Source organism: Hypanus sabinus, chromosome 26 (assembly GCF_030144855.1).
Source record: "Hypanus sabinus isolate sHypSab1 chromosome 26, sHypSab1.hap1, whole genome shotgun sequence".
NCBI lineage: Eukaryota > Metazoa > Chordata > Chondrichthyes > Myliobatiformes > Dasyatidae > Hypanus > Hypanus sabinus.
In genome coordinates, this window is record NC_082731.1 from 812955 (window position 1) to 830722 (window position 17768).

The following is a 17768-nucleotide window of genomic DNA, read 5'->3' on the forward strand; positions in this document are numbered from 1 at the left end:
TTCAACTTTGCCTAAAATAGTATGTGCTAACATGATGTAAACCTCATTATTATACTCACAATATGATTTAGAGTAGTCTGCAATGAATTATATGAATGTACTACCTAAGCTTTAGAAGTTACCTTCTGTAACATCACATTATCTACTCATTGTAACATTACAGTTTGCTGAAGTAAACCAAGTCAATGGCGGTTCCAGTGTAAATTGTACCTGTTAAGTTACTGAATTCAGCTTGCGTTAAAGTATTCCATGGCACTGAGCACTCTACATGCAATATCCATACAGTTCCAATTCACCCTGTGTAGTTAAGAACACAACCTTAGCACAAAATGCTTTGAATAGAAAGCAGTGCATTCAACTCAATGGAGTGTACAGTTCAACTTTGCCTAAAAGTAGTAAGTGCTAACATGATGTAAACCTCATTATTATACTCAGAATATGATTTAGTGTAGTCTGCAATCAATTATCTGAATGTACTACCTAAGGTTTAGAAGTTACCTTCAGTAACATCACATTATCTACTTATTGTAACATTACAGTTTGCTGAAGTAAACAAAGTCAATGGCTGTTCCAGTGTAAATGGTACCTGTTAAGTTACTGAATTCAGCTTGCATTAAAGTATTCCATGGCACTGAGCACTCTACATGCAATATCCATACAGTTCCAATTCACCCTGTGCAGTTATGTACACAACCTTATCACAAAATGCTTTGAATTGAATGTAAAGCTTTCAGCACAATGTAGTGTACAGTTCAATTTTGTTTAAAAGTGGTATGTGCTAACATGATGTAAACCTTATTATTATACTCAGAATATGATTTAGAATAGTCTGCAATCAATTATATGAATGTACTACCTAAGGTTTAGAAGTTACCTTCAGTAACATCACATTATCTACTTATTGTAACATTACAGTTTGCTGAAGTAAACCAAGTCAATAGCTGTTCCAGTGTAAATGGTACCTGTTAAGTTACTGAATTCAGCTTGCGTTAAAGTATTCCATGGCACTGAGCACTCGACATGCAATATCCATGCTGTTCCAATTCACCCTGTGTAGTTATGAACACAACCTTATCACATAATGCTTTGAATAGAAAGCAGTGCATTCAACTGAATGGAGTGTACATTTCAATTTTGCCTAAAAGTAGTAACATCTAACATGATGTAAACCTCATTATTATACTCAGAATATGATTTAGTGTAGTCTGCAATCAATTATATGAATGTACTACATAAGGTTTAGAAGTTACCTTCAGTAACATCACATTATCTACTCATTGTAAAATTACAGTTTGCTGAAGTAAACCAAGTCAATGGCTGTTCCAGTGTAAATGCTACCTGTTAAGTTACTGAATTCAGCTTGCATTAAAGTATTCCATGGCACTGAGCACTCTACATGCAATATCCATACTGTTCCAATTCACCCTGTGTAGTTATGAACACAACCTTATCACAAAATGCTTTGAATAGAAAGCAGTGCATTCAACTCAATGGAGTGTACAGTTCAATTTTGCCTAAAAGTAGTATGTGCTAACATGATGTAAACCTCATTATTATACTCAGAATATGATTTAGAGTAGTCTGCAATGAATTATATGAATGTACTACCAAAGGTTTAGAAGTTACCTTCAGTAACATCACATTATCTACTCATTGTAACATTACAGTTTGCTGAAGTAAACCAACTCAATGGCTGTTCCACTGTAAATGTTACCTGTTAAGTTCCTGAATTCAGCTTGCGTTAAAGTATTCCATGGCACTGAGCACTCTACATGCAATATCCATACTGTTCCAATTCACCCTGTGTAGTTATGAACACAACCTTATCACAAATGCTTTGAATAGAAAGCAGTGCATTCAACTCAATGGAGTGTACAGTTCAATTTTGCCTAAAAGTAGTATGTCCTAACATGATGTAAAACTCATTATTATACTCAGAATATGATTTAGCGTAGTCTGCAATCAATTATATGAATGTACTACCTAAGGTTTAGAAGTTACCTTCAGTAACATGACATTATCTACTTATTGTAACATTACAGTTTGCTGAAGTAAACCAAGTCAATGGCTGTTCCACTGTAAATGGTACCTGTTAAGTTACTGAATTCAGCTTGCATTAAAGTATTCCATGGCACTGAGCACTCTACATGCAATATCCATACAGTTCCAATTCACCCTGTGCAGTTATGTACACAACCTTATCACAAAATGCTTTGAATTGAATGTAAAGCTTTCAGCACAAAGTAGTGTACAGTTCAATTTTGTTTAAAAGTGGTATGTGCTAACATGATGTAAACCTTATTATTATACTCAGAATATGATTTAGAATAGTCTGCAATCAATTATATGAATGTACTACCTAAGGTTTAGAAGTTACCTTCAGTAACATCACATTATCTACTTATTGTAACTTTACAGTTTGCTGAAGTAAACCAAGTCAATGGCTGTTCCAGTATAAATGGTACCTGTTAAGTTACTGAATTCAGCTTGCATTAAAGTATTCCATGGCACTGAGCACTGTACATGCAATATCCATACTGTTCCAATTCACCCTGTGTAGTTAAGAACTCAACCTTAGCACAAAATGCTTTGAATAGAAAGCAGTGCATTCAACTCAATGGAGTGTACAGTTCAATTTTGCCTAAAAGTAGTAAGTGCTAACATGATGTAAACCTCATTATTATACTCAGAATATGATTTAGTGTAGTCTGCAATCAATTATATGAATGTACTACCTAAGGTTTAGAAGTTACCTTCAGTAACATCACATTATCTACTTATTGTAACATTACAGTTTGCTGAAGTAAACAAAGTCCATGGCTGTTTCAGTGTAAATGGTACCTGTTAAGTTACTGAATTCAGCTTGCATTAAAGTATTCCATGGCACTGAGCACTCTACATGCAATATTCATACTGTTCCAAATCACCCTGTGTAGTTAAGAACACAACCTTATCACAAAATGCTTTGAATGGAAAGCAGTGCATTCATCTCAATGGAGTGTACAGTTCAATTTTGCCTAAAAGTAGTAAGTGCTAACATGATGTAAACATCATTATTATACTCACAATATGATTTGGAGTAGTCTGCAATGAATTATATGAATGTACTACCAAAGGTTTAGAAGTTACCTTCAGTAACATCACATTATCTACTCATTGTAACATTACAGTTTGCTGAAGTAAACCAACTCAATGGCTGTTCCACTGTAAATGTTACCTGTTAAGTTACTGAATTCTGCTTGCATTAAAGTATTCCATGGCAGTGAGCACTCTACATGCAATATCCATACAGTTCCAATTGACCCTGTGTAGTTATGAACACAACCTTATCACAAAATGCTTTGAATTGAAAGTAAAGCTTTCAACACAATGTAGTGTACAGTTCAAATTTGTTTAAAAGTGGTACGTGCTAACATGATGTAAACCTTATTATTATACTCAGAATATGATTTATAACAGTCTGCAATCAATTATATGAATGTACTACCTAAGATTTAGAAGTTACCTTCAGTAACATCACATTATCTAGTCATTGTAACATTACAGTTTGCTGAAATAAACCAAGTCAAAGGCTGTTCCAGTGTAAATGGTACCTGTAAAGTTATTGAATTCAGCTTGCGTATAAAGTATTCCATGGCACTGTGCACTCTACATGCAATATCCATACTGTTCCAATTCACCCTGTGTAGTTATGAACACAACCTTATCACAAAATGTTTTGAATAGAAAGCAGTGCATTCAACTCAATGGAGTGTACAGTTCAATTTTGCCTAAAAGTAGTATGTGCTAACATGATGTAAACCTCATTATTATACTCAGAATAAGATTTAGAGTAGTCTGCAATCAATTATATGAATGTACTACCTAAGGTTTAGAAGTTACCTTCAGTAACATGACTTTATCTACTTATTGTAACATTACAGTTTGCTGAAGTAAACCAAATCAATGGCTGTTCCAGTGTAAATGGTACCTGTTAAGTTACTGAATTCAGCTTGCATTAAAGTATTCCATGGCACTGAGCACTCTACATGCAATATCCATACTGTTCCAATTCACCCTGTGTAGTTATTAACACAACCTTATCACAAAATGCTTTGAATGGAAAGCAGTGCATTCAACTCAATGGAGTGTACAGTTCAACTTTGCCTAAAAGTAGTATGTGCTAACATGATGTAAACCTCATTATTATACTCACAATATGATTTAGAGTAGTCTGCAATGAATTATATGAATGTACTACCTAAGCTTTAGAAGTTACCTTCTGTAACATCACATTATCTACTCATTGTAACATTACCGTTTGCTGAAGTAAACCAAGTCAATGGCGGTTCCAGTGTAAATGGTACCTGTTAAGTTACTGAATTCAGCTTGCGTTAAAGTATTCCATGGCACTGAGCACTCTACATGCAATATTCATACTGTTCCAAATCACCCTGTGTAGTTAAGAACACAACCTTATCACAAAATGCTTTGAATGGAAAGCAGTGCATTCATCTCAATGGAGTGTACAGTTCAATTTTGCCTAAAAGTAGTAAGTGCTAACATGATGTAAACATCATTATTATACTCACAATATGATTTAGAGTAGTCTGCAATGAATTATATGAATGTACTACCAAAGGTTTAGAAGTTACCTTCAGTAACATCACATTATCTACTCATTGTAACATTACAGTTTGCTGAAGTAAACCAACTCAATGGCTGTTCCACTGTAAATGTTACCTGTTAAGTTACTGAATTCTGCATGCATTAAAGTATTCCATGGCAGTGAGCACTCTACATGCAATATCCATAAAGTTCCAATTGACCCTGTGTAGTTATGAACACAACCTTATCACAAAATGCTTTGAATTGAAAGTAAAGCTTTCAACACAATGTAGTGTACAGTTCAATTTTGTTTAAAAGTGTACGTGCTAACATGATGTAAACCTTATTATTATACTCAGAATATGATTTATAACAGTCTGCAATCAATTATATGAATGTACTACCTAAGGTTTAGAAGTTACCTTCAGTAACATCACATTATCTAGTCATTGTAACATTACAGTTTGCTGAAATAAACCAAGTCAATGGCTGTTCCAGTGTAAATGGTACCTGTAAAGTTATTGAATTCAGCTTGCGTATAAAGTATTCCATGGCACTGTGCACTCTACATGCAATATCCATACTGTTCCAATTCACCCTGTGTAGTTATGAACACAACCTTATCACAAAATGTTTTGAATAGAAAGCAGTGCATTCAACTCAATGGAGTGTACAGTTCAATTTTGCCTAAAAGTAGTATGTGCTAACATGATGTAAACCTCATTATTATACTCAGAATAAGATTTAGAGTAGTCTGCAATCAATTATATGAATGTACTACCTAAGGTTTAGAAGTTACCTTCAGTAACATCACATTATCTACTTTTTGTAACATTACAGTTTGCTGAAGTAAACCAAGTCAATGGCTGTTCCAGTGTAAATGGTACCTGTTAACTTACTGAATTCAGCTTGCGTTAAAGTATTCCATGGCACTGAGCACTCTACATGCAATATCCATACTGTTCCAATTCACCCTGTGTAGTTAAGAACACAACCTTATCACAAAATGCTTTGAATGGAAAGCAGTGCATTCATCTCAATGGAGTGTACAGTTCAATTTTGCCTAAAAGTAGTAAGTGCTAACATGATGTAAACATCATTATTATACTCACAATATGATTTAGAGTAGTCTGCAATGAATTATATGAATGTACTACCAAAGGTTTAGAAGTTACCTTCAGTAACATCACATTATCTACTCATTGTAACATTACAGTTTGCTGAAGTAAACCAACTCAATGGCTGTTCCACTGTAAATGTTACCTGTTAAGTTACTGAATTCTGCTTGCATTAAAGTATTCCATGGCAGTGAGCACTCTACATGCAATATCCATACAGTTCCAATTGACCCTGTGTAGTTATGAACACAACCTTATCACAAAATGCTTTGAATTGAAAGTAAAGCTTTCAACACAATGTAGTGTACAGTTCAATTTTGTTTAAAAGTGGTACGTGCTAACATGATGTAAACCTTATTATTATACTCAGAATATGATTTATAACAGTCTGCAATCAATTATATGAATGTACTACCTAAGGTTTAGAAGTTACCTTCAGTAACATCACATTATCTAGTCATTGTAACATTACAGTTTGCTGAAATAAACCAAGTCAATGGCTGTTCCAGTGTAAATGGTACCTGTAAAGTTATTGAATTCAGCTTGCGTATAAAGTATTCCATGGCACTGTGCACTCTACATGCAATATCCATACTGTTCCAATTCACCCTGTGTAGTTATGAACACAACCTTATCACAAAATGTTTTGAATAGAAAGCAGTGCATTCAACTCAATGGAGTGTACAGTTCAATTTTGCCTAAAAGTAGTATGTGCTAACATGATGTAAACCTCATTATTATACTCAGAATAAGATTTAGAGTAGTCTGCAATCAATTATATGAATGTACTACCTAAGGTTTAGAAGTTACCTTCAGTAACATCACATTATCTACTTTTTGTAACATTACAGTTTGCTGAAGTAAACCAAGTCAATGGCTGTTCCAGTGTAAATGGTACCTGTTAAGTTACTGAATTCAGCTTGCGTTAAAGTATTCCATGGCACTGAGCACTCGACATGCAATATCCATACTGTTCCAATTCACCCTGTGTAGTTATGAATACAACCTTATCACATAATGCTTTGAATAGAAAGCAGTGCATTCAACACAATGGAGTGTACACTTCAATTTTGACTAAAATAGTATGTGCTAACATGATGCAAACATTATTATACTCAGAATATGATTTAGAGTAGTCTGCTATCAATTATATGAATGTACTACCTAAGGTTTAGAAGTTACCTTCAGTAACATCACATTATCTACTTATTGTAACATTACAGTTTGCTGAAGTAAACAAAGTCAATGGCTGTTTCAGTGTAAATGGTACCTGTTAAGTTACTGAATTCAGCTTGCATTAAAGTATTCCATGGCACTGAGCACTCTACATGCAATATTCATACTGTTCCAAATCACCCTGTGTAGTTAAGAACACAACCTTATCACAAAATGCTTTGAATGGAAAGCAGTGCATTCATCTCAATGGAGTGTACAGTTCAATTTTGCCTAAAAGTAGTAAGTGCTAACATGATGTAAACATCATTATTATACTCACAATATGATTTAGAGTAGTCTGCAATGAATTATATGAATGTACTACCAAAGGTTTAGAAGTTACCTTCAGTAACATCACATTATCTACTCATTGTAACATTACAGTTTGCTGAAGTAAACCAACTCAATGGCTGTTCCACTGTAAATGTTACCTGTTAAGTTACTGAATTCTGCATGCATTAAAGTATTCCATGGCAGTGAGCACTCTACATGCAATATCCATACAGTTCCAATTGACCCTGTGTAGTTATGAACACAACCTTATCACAAAATGCTTTGAATTGAAAGTAAAGCTTTCAACACAATGTAGTGTACAGTTCAATTTTGTTTAAAAGTGGTACGTGCTAACATGATGTAAACCTTATTATTATACTCAGAATATGATTTATAACAGTCTGCAATCAATTATATGAATGTACTACCTAAGGTTTAGAAGTTACCTTCAGTAACATCACATTATCTAGTCATTGTAACATTACAGTTTGCTGAAATAAACCAAGTCAATGGCTGTTCCAGTGTAAATGGTACCTGTAAAGTTATTGAATTCAGCTTGCGTATAAAGTATTCCATGGCACTGTGCACTCTACATGCAATATCCATACTGTTCCAATTCACCCTGTGTAGTTATGAACACAACCTTATCACAAAATGTTTTGAATAGAAAGCAGTGCATTCAACTCAATGGAGTGTACAGTTCAATTTTGCCTAAAAGTAGTATGTGCTAACATGATGTAAACCTCATTATTATACTCAGAATAAGATTTAGAGTAGTCTGCAATCAATTATATGAATGTACTACCTAAGGTTTAGAAGTTACCTTCAGTAACATCACATTATCTACTTTTTGTAACATTACAGTTTGCTGAAGTAAACCAAGTCAATGGCTGTTCCAGTGTAAATGGTACCTGTTAAGTTACTGAATTCAGCTTGCGTTAAAGTATTCCATGGCACTGAGCACTCTACATGCAATATCCATACTGTTCCAATTCACCCTGTGTAGTTAAGAACACAACCTTAGCACAAAATGCTTTGAATAGAAAGCAGTGCATTCAACTCAATGGAGTGTACAGTTCAATTTTGCCTAAAAGTAGTGTGCTAACATGATGTAAACCTCATTATTATACTCAGAATATGATTTAGTGTAGTCTGCAATCAATTATATGAATGTACTACCTAAGGTTTAGAAGTTACCTTCAGTAACATCACATTATCTACTTATTGTAACATTACAGTTTGCTGAAGTAAACAAAGTCAATGGCTGTTTCAGTGTAAATGGTACCTGTTAAGTTACTGAATTCAGCTTGCATTAAAGTATTCAATGGCACTGAGCACTCTACATGCAATATTCATACTGTTCCAAATCACCCTGTGTAGTTAAGAACACAACCTTATCACAAAATGCTTTGAATGGAAAGCAGTGCATTCATCTCAATGGAGTGTACAGTTCAATTTTGCCTAAAAGTAGTAAGTGCTAACATGATGTAAACATCATTATTATACTCACAATATGATTTAGAGTAGTCTGCAATGATTTATATGAATGTACTACCAAAGGTTTAGAAGTTACCTTCAGTAACATCACATTATCTACTCATTGTAACATTACAGTTTGCTGAAGTAAACCAACTCAATGGCTGTTCCACTGTAAATGTTACCTGTTAAGTTACTGAATTCTGCTTGCATTAAAGTATTCCATGGCAGTGAGCACTCTACATGCAATATCCATACAGTTCCAATTGACCCTGTGTAGTTATGAACACAACCTTATCACAAAATGCTTTGAATTGAAAGTAAAGCTTTCAACACAATGTAGTGTACAGTTCAATTTTGTTTAAAAGTGGTACGTGCTAACATGATGTAAACCTTATTATTATACTCAGAATATGATTTATAACAGTCTGCAATCAATTATATGAATGTACTACCTAAGGTTTAGAAGTTACCTTCAGTAACATCACATTATCTAGTCATTGTAACATTACAGTTTGCTGAAATAAACCAAGTCAATGGCTGTTCCAGTGTAAATGGTACCTGTAAAGTTATTGAATTCAGCTTGCGTATAAAGTATTCCATGGCACTGTGCACTCTACATGCAATATCCATACTGTTCCAATTCACCCTGTGTAGTTATGAACACAACCTTATCACAAAATGTTTTGAATAGAAAGCAGTGCATTCAACTCAATGGAGTGTACAGTTCAATTTTGCCTAAAAGTAGTATGTGCTAACATGAAGTAAACCTCATTATTATACTCAGAATAAGATTTAGAGTAGTCTGCAATCAATTATATGAATGTACTACCTAAGGTTTAGAAGTTACCTTCAGTAACATCACATTATCTACTTTTTGTAACATTACAGTTTGCTGAAGTAAACCAAGTCAATGGCTGTTCCAGTGTAAATGGTACCTGTTAAGTTACTAAATTCAGCTTGCGTTAAAGTATTCCATGGCACTGAGCACTCGACATGCAATATCCATACTGTTCCAATTCACCCTGTGTAGTTATGAATACAACCTTATCACATAATGCTTTGAATAGAAAGCAGTGCATTCAACACAATGGAGTGTACACTTCAATTTTGACTAAAATAGTATGTGCTAACATGATGCAAACCTCATTATTATACTCAGAATATGATTTAGAGTAGTCTGCTATCAATTATATGAATGTACTACCTAAGGTTTAGAAGTTACCTTCAGTAACATCACATTATCTACTTATTGTAACATTACAGTTTGCTGAAGTAAACAAAGTCAATGGCTGTTTCAGTGTAAATGGTACCTGTTAAGTTACTGAATTCAGCTTGCATTAAAGTATTCCATGGCACTGAGCACTCTACATGCAATATTCATACTGTTCCAAATCACCCTGTGTAGTTAAGAACACAACCTTATCACAAAATGCTTTGAATGGAAAGCAGTGCATTCATCTCAATGGAGTGTACAGTTCAATTTTGCCTAAAAGTAGTAAGTGCTAACATGATGTAAACATCATTATTATACTCACAATATGATTTAGAGTAGTCTGCAATGAATTATATGAATGTACTACCAAAGGTTTAGAAGTTACCTTCAGTAACATCACATTATCTACTCATTGTAACATTACAGTTTGCTGAAGTAAACCAACTCAATGGCTGTTCCACTGTAAATGTTACCTGTTAAGTTACTGAATTCTGCATGCATTAAAGTATTCCATGGCAGTGAGCACTCTACATGCAATATCCATACAGTTCCAATTGACCCTGTGTAGTTATGAACACAACCTTATCACAAAATGCTTTGAATTGAAAGTAAAGCTTTCAACACAATGTAGTGTACAGTTCAATTTTGTTTAAAAGTGGTACGTGCTAACATGATGTAAACCTTATTATTATACTCAGAATATGATTTATAACAGTCTGCAATCAATTATATGAATGTACTACCTAAGGTTTAGAAGTTACCTTCAGTAACATCACATTATCTAGTCATTGTAACATTACAGTTTGCTGAAATAAACCAAGTCAATGGCTGTTCCAGTGTAAATGGTACCTGTAAAGTTATTGAATTCAGCTTGCGTATAAAGTATTCCATGGCACTGTGCACTCTACATGCAATATCCATACTGTTCCAATTCACCCTGTGTAGTTATGAACACAACCTTATCACAAAATGTTTTGAATAGAAAGCAGTGCATTCAACTCAATGGAGTGTACAGTTCAATTTTGCCTAAAAGTAGTATGTGCTAACATGATGTAAACCTCATTATTATACTCAGAATAAGATTTAGAGTAGTCTGCAATCAATTATATGAATGTACTACCTAAGGTTTAGAAGTTACCTTCAGTAACATCACATTATCTACTTTTTGTAACATTACAGTTTGCTGAAGTAAACCAAGTCAATGGCTGTTCCAGTGTAAATGGTACCTGTTAAGTTACTGAATTCAGCTTGCGTTAAAGTATTCCATGGCACTGAGCACTCTACATGCAATATCCATACTGTTCCAATTCACCCTGTGTAGTTAAGAACACAACCTTAGCACAAAATGCTTTGAATAGAAAGCAGTGCATTCAACTCAATGGAGTGTACAGTTCAATTTTGCCTAAAAGTAGTAAGTGCTAACATGATGTAAACCTCATTATTATACTCAGAATATGATTTAGTGTAGTCTGCAATCAATTATATGAATGTACTACCTAAGGTTTAGAAGTTACCTTCAGTAACATCACATTATCTACTTATTGTAACATTACAGTTTGCTGAAGTAAACAAAGTCAATGGCTGTTTCAGTGTAAATGGTACCTGTTAAGTTACTGAATTCAGCTTGCATTAAAGTATTCCATGGCACTGAGCACTCTACATGCAATATTCATACTGTTCCAAATCACCCTGTGTAGTTAAGAACACAACCTTATCACAAAATGCTTTGAATGGAAAGCAGTGCATTCATCTCAATGGAGTGTACAGTTCAATTTTGCCTAAAAGTAGTAAGTGCTAACATGATGTAAACATCATTATTATACTCACAATATGATTTAGAGTAGTCTGCAATGAATTATATGAATGTACTACCAAAGGTTTAGAAGTTACCTTCAGTAACATCACATTATCTACTCATTGTAACATTACAGTTTGCTGAAGTAAACCAACTCAATGGCTGTTCCACTGTAAATGTTACCTGTTAAGTTACTGAATTCTGCTTGCATTAAAGTATTCCATGGCAGTGAGCACTCTACATGCAATATCCATACAGTTCCAATTGACCCTGTGTAGTTATGAACACAACCTTATCACAAAATGCTTTGAATTGAAAGTAAAGCTTTCAACACAATGTAGTGTACAGTTCAATTTTGTTTAAAAGTGGTACGTGCTAACATGATGTAAACCTTATTATTATACTCAGAATATGATTTATAACAGTCTGCAATCAATTATATGAATGTACTACCTAAGGTTTAGAAGTTACCTTCAGTAACATCACATGATCTAGTCATTGTAACATTACAGTTTGCTGAAATAAACCAAGTCAATGGCTGTTCCAGTGTAAATGGTACCTGTAAAGTTATTGAATTCAGCTTGCGTATAAAGTATTCCATGGCACTGTGCACTCTACATGCAATATCCATACTGTTCCAATTCACCCTGTGTAGTTATGAACACAACCTTATCACAAAATGTTTTGAATAGAAAGCAGTGCATTCAACTCAATGGAGTGTACAGTTCAATTTTGCCTAAAAGTAGTATGTGCTAACATGATGTAAACCTCATTATTATACTCAGAATAAGATTTAGAGTAGTCTGCAATCAATTATATGAATGTACTACCTAAGGTTTAGAAGTTACCTTCAGTAACATCACATTATCTACTTTTTGTAACATTACAGTTTGCTGAAGTAAACCAAGTCAATGGCTGTTCCAGTGTAAATGGTACCTGTTAAGTTACTGAATTCAGCTTGCGTTAAAGTATTCCATGGCACTGAGCACTCTACATGCAATATCCATACTGTTCCAATTCACCCTGTGTAGTTAAGAACACAACCTTAGCACAAAATGCTTTGAATAGAAAGCAGTGCATTCAACTCAAAGGAGTGTACAGTTCAATTTTGCCTAAAAGTAGTAAGTGCTAACATGATGTAAACCTCATTATTATACTCAGAATATGATTTAGTGTAGTCTGCAATCAATTATATGAATGTACTACCTAAGGTTTAGAAGTTACCTTCAGTAACATCACATTATCTACTTATTGTAACATTACAGTTTGCTGAAGTAAACAAAGTCAATGGCTGTTTCAGTGTAAATGGTACCTGTTAAGTTACTGAATTCAGCTTGCATTAAAGTATTCCATGGCACTGAGCACTCTACATGCAATATTCATACTGTTCCAAATCACCCTGTGTAGTTAAGAACACAACCTTATCACAAAATGCTTTGAATGGAAAGCAGTGCATTCATCTCAATGGAGTGTACAGTTCAATTTTGCCTAAAAGTAGTAAGTGCTAACATGATGTAAACATCATTATTATACTCACAATATGATTTAGAGTAGTCTGCAATGAATTATATGAATGTACTACCAAAGGTTTAGAAGTTACCTTCAGTAACATCACATTATCTACTCATTGTAACATTACAGTTTGCTGAAGTAAACCAACTCAATGGCTGTTCCACTGTAAATGTTACCTGTTAAGTTACTGAATTCTGCTTGCATTAAAGTATTCCATGGCAGTGAGCACTCTACATGCAATACCCATACAGTTCCAATTCACCCTGTGCAGTTATGTACACAAACTTATCACAAAATGCTTTGAATTGAATGTAAAGCTTTCAACACAATGTAGTGTACAGTTCAATTTTGTTTAAAAGTGGTATGTGCTAACATGATGTAAACCTCATTATTATACTCACAATATGATTTAGAGTAGTTTGCAATGAATTATATGAATTTACTACCTAAGGTTTAGAAGTTACCTTCTGTAACATCACATTATCTACTCATTGTAACATTACAGTTTGCTGAAGTAAACCAAGTCAATGGCGGTTCCAGTGTAAATGGTACCTGTTAAGTTACTGAATTCAGCTTGCGTTAAAGTATTCCATGGCACTGAGCACTCTACATGCAATATCCATACTGTTCCAATTCACCCTGTGTAGTTATGAACACAACCTTATCACAAAATGCTTTGAATAGAAAGCAGTGCATTCAACTCAATGGAGTGTACAGTTCAATTTTGCCTAAATGTAGTATTTGCTAACATGATGTAAACATTATTATACTCAGAATATGATTTAGTGTAGTCTGTAATCAATTATATGAATGTACTACCTAAGGTTTAGAAGTTACCTTCAGTAACATCACATTATCTACTCATTGTATCATTACAGTTTGCTGAAGTAAACCAAGTCAATGGCGGTTCCGTGTAAATGGTACCTGTTAATTTACTGAATTCAGCTTGCGTTAAAGTATTCCATGGCACTGAGCACTCTACATGTAATATCCATACTGTTCCAATTCACCCTGTGTAGTTAAGAACACAACCTTATCACAAAATGCTTTGAATAGAAAGCAGTGCATTCAACTCAATGGAGTGTACAGTTCAATTTTGCCTAAAGGTAGTATGTGCTAACATGATGTAAACCTCATTATTATACTCACAATATGATTTAGAGTAGTCTGCAATGAATTATATGAATGTACTACCAAAGGTTTAGAAGTTACCTTCAGTAACATCACATTATCTACTCATTGTAACATTACAGTTTGCTGAAGTAAACCAACTCAATGGCTGTTCCACTGTAAATGTTACCTGTTAAGTTACTGAATTCTGCTTGCATTAAAGTATTCCATGGCAGTGAGCACTCTACATGCAATATCCATACAGTTCCAATTGACCCTGTGTAGTTATGAACACAACCTTATCACAAAATGCTTTGAATTGAAAGTAAAGCTTTCAACACAATGTAGTGTACAGTTCAATTTTGTTTAAAAGTGGTACGTGCTAACATGATGTAAACCTTATTATTATACTCAGAATATGATTTATAACAGTCTGCAATCAATTATATGAATGTACTACCTAAGGTTTAGAAGTTACCTTCAGTAACATCACATTATCTAGTCATTGTAACATTACAGTTTGCTGAAATAAACCAAGTCAATGGCTGTTCCAGTGTAAATGGTACCTGTTAAGTTACTGAATTCAGCTTGCGTTAAAGTATTCCATGGCACTGAGCACTCTACATGCAATATCCATACTGTTCCAATTCACCCTGTGTAGTTAAGAACACAACCTTAGCACGAAATGCTTTGAATAGAAAGCAGTGCATTCAACTCAATGGAGTGTACAGTTCAATTTTGCCTAAAAGTAGTAAGTGCTAACATGATGTAAACCTCATTATTATACTGAGAATATGATTTAGTGTAGTCTGCAATCAATTATATGAATGTACTACCTAAGGTTTAGAAGTTACCTTCAGTAACATCACATTATCTACTCATTGTAACATTACAGTTTGCTGAAGTAAACCAACTCAATGGCTGTTCCACTGTAAATGTTACCTGTTAAGTTACTGAATTCTGCTTGCATTAAAGTATTCCATGGCAGTGAGCACTCTACATGCAATATCCATACAGTTCCAATTTACCCTGTGTAGTTATGAACACAACCTTATCACAAAATGCTTTGAATTGAAAGTAAAGCTTTCAACACAATGTAGTGTACAGTTCAATTTTGTTTAAAAGTGGTACGTGCTAACATGATGTAAACCTTATTATTATACTCAGAATATGATTTATAACAGTCTGCAATCAATTATATGAATGTACTACCTAAGGTTTAGAAGTTACCTTCAGTAACATCACATTATCTACTTATTGTAACATTACAGTTTGCTGAAGTAAACAAAGTCAATGGCTGTTTCAGTGTAAATGGTACCTGTTAAGTTACTGAATTCAGCTTGCATTAAAGTATTCCATGGCACTGAGCACTCTACATGCAATATTCATACTGTTCCAAATCACCCTGTGTAGTTAAGAACACAACCTTATCACAAAATGCTTTGAATGGAAAGCAGTGCATTCATCTCAATGGAGTGTACAGTTCAATTTTGCCTAAAAGTAGTAAGTGCTAACATGATGTAAACATCATTATTATACTCACAATATGATTTAGAGTAGTCTGCAATGAATTATATGAATGTACTACCAAAGGTTTAGAAGTTACCTTCAGTAACATCACATTATCTACTCATTGTAACATTACAGTTTGCTGAAGTAAACCAACTCAATGGCTGTTCCACTGTAAATGTTACCTGTTAAGTTACTGAATTCTGCTTGCATTAAAGTATTCCATGGCAGTGAGCACTCTACATGCAATATCCATACAGTTCCAATTGACCCTGTGTAGTTATGAACACAACCTTATCACAAAATGCTTTGAATTGAAAGTAAAGCTTTCAACACAATGTAGTGTACAGTTCAATTTTGTTTAAAAGTGGTACGTGCTAACATGATGTAAACCTTATTATTATACTCAGAATATGATTTATAACAGTCTGCAATCAATTATATGAATGTACTACCTAAGGTTTAGAAGTTGCCTTCAGTAACATCACATTATCTAGTCATTGTAACATTACAGTTTGCTGAAATAAACCAAGTCAATGGCTGTTCCAGTGTAAATGGTACCTGTAAAGTTATTGAATTCAGCTTGCGTATAAAGTATTCCATGGCACTGTGCACTCTACATGCAATATCCATACTGTTCCAATTCACCCTGTGTAGTTATGAACACAACCTTATCACAAAATGCTTTGAATAGAAAGCAGTGCATTCAACTCAATGGAGTGTACAGTTCAATTTTGCCTAAATGTAGTATTTGCTAACATGATGTAAACATTATTATACTCAGAATATGATTTAGTGTAGTCTGTAATCAATTATATGAATGTACTACCTAAGGTTTAGATGTTACTTTCAGTAACATCACATTATGCACTCAGTGTAACATTGCAGTTTCCTGAAGTAAACCAAGTCAATGGCTGTTCCACTGTAAATGGTACCTGGTAAGATATTGAATTCAGTTTACATTGGAGTATTCCATGGCACTGAGCACTCTACATGCAATATCCATAGAGTTCCAATTCACCCTGTGTAGTTATGAACACAACCTTATCACAAAATGCTTTGAATAGAAAGCAGTGCATTCAACTCAATGGAGTGTACAGTTCAATTTTGCCTAAAGGTAGTATGTGCTAACATGATGTAAACCTCATTATTATACTCAGAATATGATTTAGAGTACTCTGCAATCAATTATATGAATGTACTACCTAAGGTTTAGAGGTTACCTTCAGTAACATCACATTATCTACTTATGTAACATTACAGTTTGCTGAAGTAAACCAAGTCAATGGCTATTCCTGTGTAAATGGTACCTGTTAAGTTACTGAATTCAGCTGGCGTTAAAGTATTCCATGGCACTGAGCACTCGACATGCAATATACATACTGTTCCAATTCACCCTGTGTAGTTATGAATACAACCTTATCACATAATGCTTTGAATAGAAAGCAGTGCATTCAACTCAATGGAGTGTACAGTTCAATTTTGACTAAAATAGTATGTGCTAACATGATGCAAACCTCATTATTATACTCAGAATATGATTTAGAGTAGTCAATCAATTATATGAATGTACTACCTAAGGTTTAGAAGTTACCTTCAGTAACATCACATTATCTACTTTTTGTAACATTACAGTTTGCTGAAGTAAACCAAGTCAATGGCTGTTCCAGTGTAAATGGTACCTGTTAAGTTACTGAATTCAGCTTGCATTAAAGTATTCCATGGCACTGAGCACTCTACATGCAATACCCATACAGTTCCAATTCACCCTGTGCAGTTATGTACACAAACTTATCACAAAATGCTTTGAATTGAATGTAAAGCTTTCAACACAATGTAGTGTACAGTTCAATTTTGTTTAAAAGTGGTATGTGCTAACATGATGTAAACCTTATTATTATACTCAGAGTATGATTTAGAACAGTCTGCAATCAATTATGTGAATGTACTACCTAAG